We start from the raw sequence: 13,158 nt of genomic DNA on the forward strand, positions 1-13,158 counted from the left end.
TATTTATGAGGTGTTCAATTGAATATGTAATTTAATGACGGAGATTTTGAGTTTGATTTGAAATTGAAGTCCTTAAAGATTTGGGAAACCAAAATTGATGATAGAAATAAGTTTAATTTGATATTTGGAGCCTTTTGGGAGTTTGATTTAAAATCTAATTCAGATTGATAAATTTAAATATAATTAATTGGGCTATAATGGAAGTCAAATTAGATTGATTCAATTATGTAGGATTTGTGATTAGTTATGATTAATTTAATTATGTGTTAATCAAGATTTATTAAGATTAAGTGTTACTTAAATAAATTATCCTAAACATAGATTGAATTATAGAAGAATCTAGCATTGAGAGTGTATGTGTGTGCATTCGAGTGTTGTGTTGGAAGCTCAAGAAGTGTGCACGTGTGCTGGTGTAGGGTCAATAAGAAAGGCATGTGTGTGTGTATGTTGAGTTAAGAGTGTTGGATCATTCATTTGTTGTACTGGAAGAAGAAAGGGAAAAAAAAAAGGAAGGAAAGAAAGAAAGAGAAGAAAATCGAGAGAGAGAGAGAGAGAGAGAGAGATCAACTCTACGTGCTGAAATGGTGAAGGAAAGCGAGGGAAAAGCTTGGAAAAGGTGAAGAATTGAAGAGAGACTCAAGAAATTGTGAAGAAATTCATCAAATTGAAGGTTTTAGGTAAGAAATGAAAGCTCAAATCTTGTAGATAAATCATTTAGAAGCTGAAATTAAGAGATAATTAGGTTCAATTTCATGTAAATAAAAATATAAAAAATAGGAAAGGATGAAGTAATTTGAAAATTAATTATATAAATTGATAGGAATCGGGTTTTGCATGTTAAATCATGTTAGGATGAAGAATATGAGTTATGATTCTTTAGATTTGTTAAGTTTGAGTTCAATTTTGAGAATTATTCTTGAATTGAGTTCTATAAATTACATGCAACAAGAATTGTTTGAAGATTTGATCCATGCAATGGAGTATGTAAATGACTTTGAAGAAAAAGTTTTAAAAATCACGAGTTCATGAAATTTGAGAGTTTGATTTTGCAATTAAAGGAAGTTTTGATTTAAATAAGTTGAAGATTGGTCATGGCTCATATTTATTTTCATGTTTTGATGAATTTTTGCATGAGTTGTGAGCATGAAACTGGGTTTTGAAAGCTTAATTTATGATTTTAGAATTTATGAGCGTGGAATTGGGTTTGATATGAAGAAAATAAACTAAATCTAACTTCGAACGAATTAAGAAGCAAATTATGATTTATATTTGAGATGAAGTTTGGAAGCATAAACTACAAAAAATTTACAGATCGCTCAAGCGACCAATTGGTGGCTTGAGCGAACATTACGAGCTTCCAGTATTTTTACAGACAATGCAGTCCACTCGATCGACCAAGTGGTGGCTCGAGCGGTCAGGCTATTTTCAGTATGCTTTAAAAAATAGCACTTTGTTTATATTTTCATCTCATCTCCTCCCAAAGCATTCTAGACATGATGCTTGGCTCAATAAAGATTAATAAGCTACCAATCAACATAAATTAGTTAGTTAAAGAATAAATCATTGACCTAGTAGTAATTGTTTAAGAAGCCAAGCAAGAAATCAGTCTATTTGGAAAAGAAGGACTTAGTAATGAAAGAATATGTTAAATGTGAACCTGATTCATCTGAATAAAGAAAGAATACGTGTAGTAGAACTTCAGATTAATTAGACAGAAAAAGACAAGAGAAGTAAAGTTTGATCAAGGAAGTGATATTGTGTTCTAATGTGTATATGTTATGTGTTTGTGTAGGTCATCCGCTATCGTCTACCTGATTTGTCTAATCTGTCTAATTTGCTTCTGGAGCTATTTGTGAGTAATAACTCTGTAAAGCTATGTTCAACTTTAAGTATTTTTTGAATGATATGACATGATCAGTTTTCTGAAATGCTATTTTATGATTAAATGAATGATTGTCCAACTTTCTAAAATTTATTCGTGGCATCCTTAGAATCATGTGATATCTGCTATGTGGCCTGGTACCATGGTTGGTTATGCATAACCATTTATCTGCTTTGTATATGTCCCTTTATAGGTCATCTGCACCGTCCCATGTAATCATGGGTCATCTGTACCATCTCATGTAATCATGAGTCATCTATTAGTGCTATTGGATGTAACACATATCACAAGCTCTAAATTCTGCATATGAATTGTAACACCGTGCAAATTCACCTTGTTATACACATTAAAAATATGATCATAAAATCCCCAAAAGGGTCGTCTTTCCCATTGAACTAAAACTTGAGTGTTTACACTTCATATAGAACATTCCCAAGACATTCAAAGTCTTCTCTCAGTTCGGGGAGCTAGGTAACTTAACAAAAAAATCATAAGCCCCTTGGGCGTACAATATTACAAATACAAAAGATAGTTCTGTTACATAAATTCCAAAATAAATGCAAAACAACTAATAGCCCTTGACTTCAATTAGCTCTCCAAAAGAAATAGGGTTGGTGCTTACGCCAATCCTTCAACGAGGTTGACCTTCTTCGACTCCTGAAAAACAAGTTAGGGTTGAGCTATATGCCCAGTAGGAATACACTTATCCAAGTATCTAATCCTCTTAATAAGATTATGGCATTTATGTGATAAAACATTATAGAGAAGTTTGCTATCATTATAGATCGTTAACAATTCATAAGAAAACACAAAATACGATGAGGCTGGTGTGACTCATATCATCATGCACAACAATTTAGTATCTACAATTATGGAAATCAAACCACATATTTCTCTACATGGATCCAAATGAAAACATCCTTTTACTCTTTGAAGACAACCCCACATTCGTCGGCTACTATACGGCGGGACTGTGTGGACACCCAAAAATATTTTCCCACATTCGTCCAGCGATAAGCCCAGACAAGGCATTTGGGCACCTTTTTAAACTCCCCGCGCGGGTACTAACACAACACCACTCTTAGATATCACCAACTCACACATGGACTCATGCATTCTCGACAATTCAATCACATTCCAGTCCCACAGTACAACATTCAACATTCTCATAAATAGCCATCACACAAAACCTAACAAACAATAACATTTTAGTAACAATTTCTTTAACTATATCAATCCCCACCTATCTTCTCTCCATTCTTCCTCAATTTCCATGAATCAAGGAAAAGTTCATTGTATCAAGTAATTCCTATTCAAATAGAACTTAGGGTTTTATAAATTTTGGGGGCTTTCTCTCTCTTGTCAACAATCTAGGTCTTATCAACATTTACACTTGTGTTTAGAGAAGAAAATTGAGAGATTTCAATCAAATTGTAAAACAAGGGCTTAGATATAGGTAATAAAGGTTTAAGCCAATGGAATCCCCAAATTTGTTAACACATTACATACATTGCCATGAAATCCCACCAACAAAGAAGAAATACAAAGATAAAAGCATCCCTACCTCAAATGACAAGCCAAGACCTAAGCTCCTTTACGATTCTACCACAAACCCACGATCTAATCGGTAGAAAACGATGATCCTTAAGTGTATTTCGCTCCTAGCAAGTGATTTCGGGTGGATTTCTATGGTAAGAGAGGTGTTAGATGATAGGAATTTAGGGTTTCCAAGAGGGGGGAAAAAGGAGATCAAGAATAGAAAAAGGAAGATGTAAGAATGATCTAGAATTGCTGTGCTTAAAGGCTGTCATCGCATTCCCCGCTCGAGCGTGACTTCCCACGCTCGAGCGTCCAGACACGATCAAGAAGGCCTGCTCAAGCGACGACTCCCCCGCTCGAGTGGAGAAAGAAGAGTCTTCGAGGTTTCTGTAGCGCTACAATGTAATTACTGGATGCTAGCATTTTACACTGAAGCGTGACATCCCAAGCTCGAGCGGACACGCCTAAAATGCAACAAAGTGCTGGGAGCAACAAATCCACGCTCGAGTGGCAGATTCCCCGCTCGAGCGGACCCAAAAATAGAATGTCACAATCTCTCCCCCTTAGGAAATTTCGCCCCCGAAATTATTTTCTGCCTCCTACCTGATGCAACAAATGGAAATATCAACAAAACATATAAAAGTGCACATATTCAGGCTTTCAACACGCATGAACATATACATACACCTCCACTTGGACACATAACTAATAGTAGAAAAATACCCACAAGAATTTGCTTACTTTCCATACATTCACTAATCAAGGCATTGCTAATACATTTATAATTCCACCACAATCTCTAATTCAAACATGAGGTTAGTTCAACCCAAGGTCAAGAACAAATGGAATATAACAACTTATAGCTCACGCTTAACCCACTAAATACCCAAGAAAAGTAAGAAAATTAATACATCATAGGTTTGAGAACAATTCAGGGTGTTTTTCACAGACTTTGGCTTCTGATTCCCATGTCGCTTCCTCCATGCCATGATGATACCACAATACTTTCACTAGTGGAATCGTCTTACCTCTCAACACTAGTTCTCGTGGCGTCATCGTTTACTTCAATTTTTGTCCAATCTAACACATGAGAGGGGGCGGGTTCATACTTACGAAGCATAGACACATGAAATACATTATGAACTTCTGAGAGCTGAGGAGGTAATACAAGATGGTACGCCACTTCCCCAACTCGTTCGATGACATCAAAGGGACCAATAAACCTTGGTGATAATTTTCCACTTCGGCCAAACCTCATCAGCCATTTTCTAGGGAAGATTTTCAGAAACACATGATCGCCGATCTCAAAGGATAAGGGTCGTCTCCTCCTGTTTGCATAATTCTTTTGTCGGCCTTGAGCAGTGACTAACCTTTTTCGAATAAGGGCTATTTTCTTGGTGGTTTCACGGACTAGATATGGGCCTAACAAAGGTGAATCTCCCACTTCAATCCAATATACCGGTGACCTACACGGACGCCCGTACAATGCCTCGAAGGGTGCCATTCCAATACTTGCTTGGAAGCTGTTATTATACGCAAATTCAACCAGGGGTAAATACTTCTCCCATGACCCTTTAAAATCTAACGCGCAAGCCCTCAACATATCTTCTAAAATCTGAATAACACGTTCGGAGTGCCCATCGATTTGGGGGTGATATGCAGTACTAAAGTTCAGTTGAGTTCCCAAGGTGCTTTGAAGACTTTACCACAATCTGGCTGTAAAATGAGGGTCTCTATCAGATACTATACTGATTGGTACTCCATAGAGGCAAACAATCTCACGAATATAAAGTTCGGCTAAAAATTCTACAGAGTGCCCATACTCATGGCGAGGAAATGGGCTAATTTAGTAAGTCTGTCAACAATCACCCACACTGCATCGTTACTTCTCTGAGTCCTAGGGAGACCAGAAACAAAATCCATGTTGACGTATTCCCACTTCCATTCGGCAACTGGAAGGGGTTGCAATAGTCCAGCCGGTCTTTGGTGTTCCGCTTTAACTTGTTGACAGGATAAACACTTGGACACAAAAGAGGCTACGTCCTTCTTCATAACCCTCCACCAAAATTGGCAGCTTAGATCATGATACATTTTGGTGCCCCCCGGGTGCACCGCAAAACAAGAATGATGAACGTCTTTCAAAACTTCATTTCTCATGGATTCAGGCATGAACAATCGGTCGAGGTAACGAACACTAGAGTCTTTATGAACATTTAAACCCCTCTCTTCCTTTTCGAGTTGAATTCTCCCTTTAATGGTCTCCACTTCTGGATCACCCAGTTGAGCTTCAATTACTCTTGCAACAAGAGTTGGTTGTGCGATGGTGGTAAAAAGGGTTGCTTGTTCCAAAGATTCATTGAACCGCAGAGAATACTCGTTGACATCTCCCAATATCTTCCATTCGTTCATTGCCAAGTTGGCTATTGTACCCCTCGACTTTCTACTCAAAGCATCCGCTACCACATTGGCCTTACCGGGATGGTAGTGTATCTCAAAATCATAGTCTTCCAGGTACTCTATCCACCTCCACTGCTGTAGGTTTAAGTCCTTTTGGGAAAATAGGTATTTGAGGCTTTTGTGGTCAGAAAAGACTTCAAATTTCTCACCGTAGAGGTAGTGTCTCCACAACTTCAAAGCGAAAACAACGGCGGTGAGTTCTAGATCGTAAGTAGGGTAGTTTCCTTCACGAGTCTTTAGTTGACGCGAGCCATATGCTACTTCCCTTCCTTCTTGCATAAGGACACACCCCAATCCCTCCCTAGAGGCATCGCAATACACCGTATAACCTAATCCTTGTTCCGAAATGATAAGGATGGGTGCGGTGGTTAATCTGAACTTCAATTCTTGGAAAGAGTTTTCATATGCTTCGCTCAAACAAACTTTATTCCGTTACGGGTTAATCTGGTCAACGGTGATGCTAAAGAAGAAAAGTTCTTCACAAAACGGCGATAGTAACTGACCAAACCCAAAAAGCTTCGAATTTCAGAGACATTCTTAGGCTGTTCCCAATTTAACACAACTTTTATTTTTGAAGAATCCACCATAACTCCATCCCCTAAAACCACGTGACTCAAGAACTTTACTTCCGTAAGCCAAAATTCACATTTTTCATACTTAGCATAAAGCCGGTGCCCCTAAGAAGCTGCAAGATTATACGAAGATGCCCTTCATGCTTTTCTTCGAAATGTGAATAGATAAGAATATCATCTACAAAGACCATTACAAATGTATCAAGGAATTCTCTAAAGATTCGGTTCATTAGGTCCATGAATGTAGCTGGGGCGTTGGTCAGCCCAAAAGGCATAACCAAGAACTCATAATGACCATATCGAGTACGAAAAACGGTTTTGGGAATGTCCTCTTCTCTAACTCGAATTTGGTGGTAACCCAACCTCAAATCTATTTTGGAGAAACAACGAGAGCCCTTTAGTTGATCAAAGAGGTCGTCTATTCTAGGCAAGGGGTATTTATTTTTAACTGTAGCTTGGTTCAATTTCCAATAATCTATGCACAATCTCAAGGACCCATCCTTCTTCTTTGCAAATAAAGCCGAGGCTCCCCATGGTGACGTGCTAGGGCGTATGAAGCCCTTATTAAGTAGTTCTTGCAACTGTTCCTTCAAAACCACTAGTTCAGCTAGAGAAAACCTATATGGTTACAATGAAATTGGTGTCGTACCCGGAAGCAAATCTATAGTGAACTCTACTCCCTACAAGGTGGTAACTCTGTGAGATCTTATGAAAAAATGTCAGGTATTCACACACTACTCTTGGGAATTCATTCCGAGCTACATCGTTTCCGTCCTCCCAAAGGGTTGCCAAAAGGAAATTAAATTGACCCCCGGCCACATGGATAGTACGAGGAGGGTAAAGATTTGTCACATCTATCCCCCAGAAACGTGAAACAATCACTGTTTGCAGTACACACCGTAACCCTCTCCCGATGACAATCTATTGTCACCCGATATGTAAATAACCAATCCATTCCGAGAATAATGTCAAAACCCGACATTTCCAACACAACAAAATTAAAAGGAAGCTGTCGACCTGCTACCTCGATTACACACCCCTTACATTCCCGAGTCAGATTGACCTTTCCCTCTATTGGTGATTCTACTATGAGTGGGGCCTGTAGTTGTCTACTCTCTAATCCCAACAATGATGCAAATGACGTGGCAATAAAAGAATGCGAAGCCCCAGTATCTATCAACACCTTAGCCTATGTATTGAAGATGAGAAATGTACCTCGCACAACTAATGACCTTGTAGCTTGCTCAGAAGTAGTAACCGCATACACCCTTCCCTGTGACCTCTGCTCCTTTACATCACCCCTTTGAACATAAGTTTGTTGTGTAGACTGAGCAGATGAGGCTTCATGAACTGTCCCGGATGCTTGTCCTGATTGAGTCGACTGATATGATTCTCTTTGTCCCTGACTCACTTGTGGGCCTCCAGACTGCCTAGACCCCGCTATCTCCAAAACCCCTACTTTTTGTGGGCAGAACTTCTTCACATGTCTAGGTTGGCCACATTGATAACAAGATTGTTGCTGGTTCCTACTTTGAGGTTGACCCTGTGAGCTCGCCGGCTGAGATCGTGCTCTACCCATCTGCCCACACTCTGTAGCCTTGTGACCCATCTGGCCACACCTATAACATGCACTGGTAACTCGGGCATGTTTCCCGAACTCCCACTCGAAACATGGCTTGAAGACTTAGTTTGTTGTAGGGGTGATTACCAAGATGATGACAAACCCCTAGGCCTCTTGGAAGAACCCGTGTCACTTCTAGTGTCAGACTATCGTGTTCTCTTTGATCATTGTCTTGCCTCCTCGGCCTCTACTGTGATTTCTACATGAGTTGCAGCTTCAACTAAGCGGTCATAGTCACGGATCATGTTACCAACCACCTTCATCAAGATCTTCGATCTTAGCCTTTTCTCAAATTCAAGGCACTTCCTTTCTTCCGTAGCTACCAATTCGGGTGCAAAATGAGATAAGCTAGTGAATTTTGCTTCATATTCCACCACCGGTGTATCTAACTGTAATAGTTGCTCAAACTATTTCCTCAATCGTTCTCTAGCTGTGGGAGGGAGGAATTTGTCCTGAAAAGCTTGCACAAATGCTGCCCAAGTATGATCAACCCTATGCTTAACGAACTTCCACCATTGCCCGGCCTCCCCCTTCAGTTGATAAGCCGCCAACGCCAGTCGCAACTCATTCTCCTTGATGTCTAAGATCTCAAAGGAATTGATTATCTGTTCCAACCACTCATCGGCTTTCATTGGATCAGGCTCGCCACTATACTCGGCAGGGTTGGAATGAAAGAACTCCTTTTTCAAAAAGGAAGCTCTCGTTTCCCCCTCAATGGTTCTAGCCGCCCGCTCGGCTCTCAACATCTCCATGGACTCCCGCAAAGCCCCTGTCATCTCCCTAGCTAATATCCCCATAGCTCCTTGGGCCGGTGCAGCTGGTATGTTGTTTTGACCCACTGCCTCCTCTTGCCGACGAATCTCAGGTTGAGCTGGGATGTTCCAACCACCCCGTTGGGGCCTACCCCGTGCTCTAGCACGCCCAGACATCTATAAGAAATAGGGACAAGGATTAAATTTAATAACAATTTTCAGCACCTAAGTGCCCCTTACTCACTTCTTCAGAAAACATCATAATCAAATAAATACTCAACATGTACATAAAAACACACCTGAGTTATCCTCCCTAGGTGTTAGTTAATTCCATGGCAATCAAGGACCTCCAGGTGGAAAGAACAGTGATCAAGTGTCTTTCCAAGAGGATTTCGAAGAATGCAACGAACGAAGCCACATCCTAGGATTCTAACCCATATCCATATAATCACATAGAAACACATAACACAGTGGGTTAATCCATATAACCTAAGGACCCTATTGTGACTAACGTCACTTCCCACTAGCCCAAAGTATTCTAGCCTATGGTTCTAATACCAACTTGTAACACCCTACAAATTCACCCTGTTATACACACTAAAAATATGATCATACAATCCCCAAAAGGGTCATCTTTCCCATTGAACTAAAAGTTGAGTGTTTACACTTCATATCGAACATTCCCAAGACGTTCAAAGTCTTCTCTCAGTTCGGGGAGCTAGATAACTTAACAAAAAAAAAAAAAAAAACCCCCTTGGGCGTACAACATTACAAATACAAAAGATAGTTATGTTACATAAATTCCAAAATAAATGCAAAACAACTAATAGCCCTTGACTTCAATTAGCTCTCCAAAAGAAATAGGGTTGGTGCTTGCTCCAATCCTTCAATGAGGTTGACCTTCTTCGACTCCTGAAAAACAAGTTAGGGTTGAGCTATATGCCTAGTAGGAATACATTTATCCAAGTGTCTAATCCTTTGAATAAGATTATGGCATTTATGTGATAAAACATTATAGAGAAGTTTGCTTTCATTATAGATCGTTAATAATTCATAAGAAAACACAAAATACGATGAGGCTGGTGTAACTTGTATCATCATGCACAACAATTTAGTATCTACAATTATGGAAATCAAACCACACATTTCTTTACATGAATCCAAATGAAAACAACCTTTTACTCTTTGAAGACAACCCCCACATTCGCCGACTACTATATGGCGGGAAGTGGGCGCCCTAAGAAAATCATCCGTTTTTCCACTTTCGTCGACTACTATACGGCAGGACTGTGTGGACACCCAAAAACATTTTCCCACATTCGTCCGGCGATAAGCCTAGACAGGGCATTTGGGCACCTGTTTAAACTCCCCGCGCGGGTACTAACACAACACCACTCTTAGACATCACCAACTCACACATGGACTCATGCATTCTCGACAATTCAATCACATTCTAGTCTCGCAGTACAACATTCAACATTCTCATAAATAGCCATCACACAAAACCTAACAAACAATAACATTTCAGTAACCATTTCTTTAACTATATCAATCCCCACCTTTCTTCTCTCCATTCTTCCTCAATTTCCATGAATCAAGGAAAAGTTCATTGTATCAAGTAATTCCTATTCAAATAGAACTTAGGGTTTTATAAATTTTGGGGGTTTTCTCTCTCTTGTCAACAACCTAGGTCTTATCAACATTTGCACTTGTGTTTAGAGAAGAAAATTGAGAGATTTCAAACAAATTGGAAAACAAGGGCTTAGATATAGGTAATAAAGGTTTAAGCCAATGGAATCCCCAAATTTATTAACACATTACATACATTGCCATGAAATCCCACCAATAAAGAAGAAATACAAGGATAAAAGCATCCCTACCTCAAATGACAAGCCTAAGCTCCTTCACGGTTCTACCACAAGCCCATGATCTAATCGGTAGAAAACGATGATCCTTAAGTGTATTTCGCTCCTAGCAAGTGATTTTGGGCGGATTTCTATGGTAGGAGAGGTGGTAGATGATAGGAATTTAGGGTTTCCAAGAGGAGGGAAAGAGGAGATCAAGAATAGAAAAAGGAAGATGTGAGAATGATTTAGAATTGCTATGCTTAAAAGTTGTCATCGCGTTCCCCGCTTGAGCGTGACTTCCCACGCTCGAGCATCCAAACACGATCAAGAAGGCCCCCTCGAGCGACGACTCCCCCGCTCGAGCAGAGAAAGAAGAGTCTCAGAGGTTTCTGTAGAGCTACAGTGTAATTACTGGATACTAGCATTTTACACTCGAGAGTGACATCCCATGCTCGAGCGGACACGCCTAAAATGCAACAAAGTGTTGGGGGCAACAAATCCACGCTCGAGCGACGGATTCCCCACTCGAGCGGACCCAAAAATAGAATGACACATGAATAAGTATATGAATCTATTTCTGATATGAAATCTATTTTCTAAATCTGTTTTAAACATCATTCAAAAAACCTTTACTTTGTTGTTATTCACCGGGCTTCAGCTCACTATTTATTTATGTGTGTAAGTGATCAAGCGTGTGACCAGGCTTAAAGACGCCTAGAATCTGTTTTTGTCAGCCAACCTATGTGCCTCCCGTGGAGGTTCCGCACATGTTAAGTGGTCAAGGCTATGTGATTATAGTTTAAGTTTTTGCTTATTTTGTAATTAGGATTAAGTCCCTTTTTGTTTAGTATGTATATATGTGATGACGTAAGGGTGATGTATGATATATGTATATAAAAAGTTTAATTTTTTTTTTTTGTCTCATATAAGGTTGTATAGCTCAATGGACGTTGTATATTTGTTATTTGCTTCTGCTAGCCTCTAATATTAAGTTAATTTGTCTTAGAAGCCTTCGGTAATCCCAGGATTACTGACCGGCTATGATACTAAACCTATATGGGCGGGTTTGGGCCGTGACAAAGTGATATCAGAGCACGAGTTAATATCTCACACACTTATCCATTAAGAATTAGAATGTCTAGAAAATTTAAGTTTCATGCATATAGTAAGTAAGTAAGTAAGAAGTTGTGCATTTATACATATATATATATATATATGTTTGTCTAATGCGTTTAAGTATTGAAACTAAGAATTAAGAGCAATTATGAAATTTTGATAATTATAAGGAAATTGGAATGTGTTTAATGAGTTTAGCAATGAGGCTAAAAGCTACGAATTATTGTGGAATTTCTAATGTTATAAGGAAATCATAATTTTTGACTAAAGCATTGGTGAGTACAAGTATGTTGATTTGTGGAAACACGGTGTTATGAGGAGTTAGAAACTTTAATGGAAGTCATGAAAGCTATATGGATTATATGTCTAATTAGACTATGAGAATATTTGGGAAATCGAGGAATTTGATGATCAATGAAGTATATGGAACTATGGTAATTGAAGGCGAGAAAGATTATTTGATATGTAAGATGGCATATAATTTGGTAGGAAACCTATTATGTGAAATGTTGAACCGTAGAGTCATAGCCTTTGTTGAATGACCTTGAAAGTCCAATTGGAATCACGTTTGGCCAGCGTAGCTTCAAATCGAAAATTCTTGGTAAATTCCATGGGAATGAATAGGTTACCCTACCAATGTTCTTATATGTCTGTATGTGTATGTCTACTTGTATATGGTATGTGCTTTGTGTTATAATTTAATTAGGACCAATTCAAATAAAGTCACACATATATAAAATTTTAACTTCAGATTTCTATACATGTGTTTAAAACATTCCTACCAATTTCCTAGTTTTTAGTTAAATACCAACCTTTGACCAATTAAATTACTCGAGCCTTCCTTAGACTTCGGAACAATCAATTATGTGACGCCCCATCTTCCCATACTTGAAACAAGCTCTGATAATTTGATGACACAATCCCCGATGAAGCTTGTGACATATTGAACATACTGGGACAAACTTACTACCCTTATAACCTTGCTTAGAATTACTCGTCTCTCTTACCATAAAATTCTTAGTCTTCTTCCTTGGTCTACCTTTTGCTCCCACGCCTAACTTTTTTTTTCTTTTTATTTTGATCTTGTCAAGTATTATAGCATTGCATAGCCTTCACCATATTCTCTAGCACTTCTTCTACTGTATCTAATCGTTTTGATAAGGACTCAACCTCCACTTCATTCATACCTTTCACCATTTTTTTCCTAATGGCAGAAGAGAAGGGTTGAACGCAAAAAGATGGTTGATAAAGTTAAGCCAATGAAAATTTCCCTACTTAGTGTCCGAATAAGTATGACTTAATTTACTGAAATCATATTGCTATGGAACCATTTGAAAACATTGAAAGTGACAATTTTGTGACATATTGAATT

The 13,158-nt window shown here is 38.8% G+C and overlaps 1 long non-coding RNA gene across 1 annotated transcript in view; it reads left to right on the top strand.

Annotated features, from left to right (window-relative positions):
- The first annotated feature begins 389 nt into the window (after positions 1 to 389).
- The window catches only part of LOC145799148 (uncharacterized), a 30,244-nt gene continuing 17,475 nt past the window's right edge, over positions 390 to 13,158 (top strand). Inside the window, exons 1-2 of the long non-coding RNA XR_014341160.1 lie at positions 390 to 677; positions 1,793 to 1,852. This is a non-coding gene — a long non-coding RNA (uncharacterized LOC145799148). The remainder of the gene's footprint in view (positions 678 to 1,792; positions 1,853 to 13,158) is intronic.

Source organism: Camellia sinensis, chromosome 9 (assembly GCF_055761805.1).
Source record: "Camellia sinensis isolate YWXY chromosome 9, ASM5576180v1, whole genome shotgun sequence".
NCBI lineage: Eukaryota > Viridiplantae > Streptophyta > Magnoliopsida > Ericales > Theaceae > Camellia > Camellia sinensis.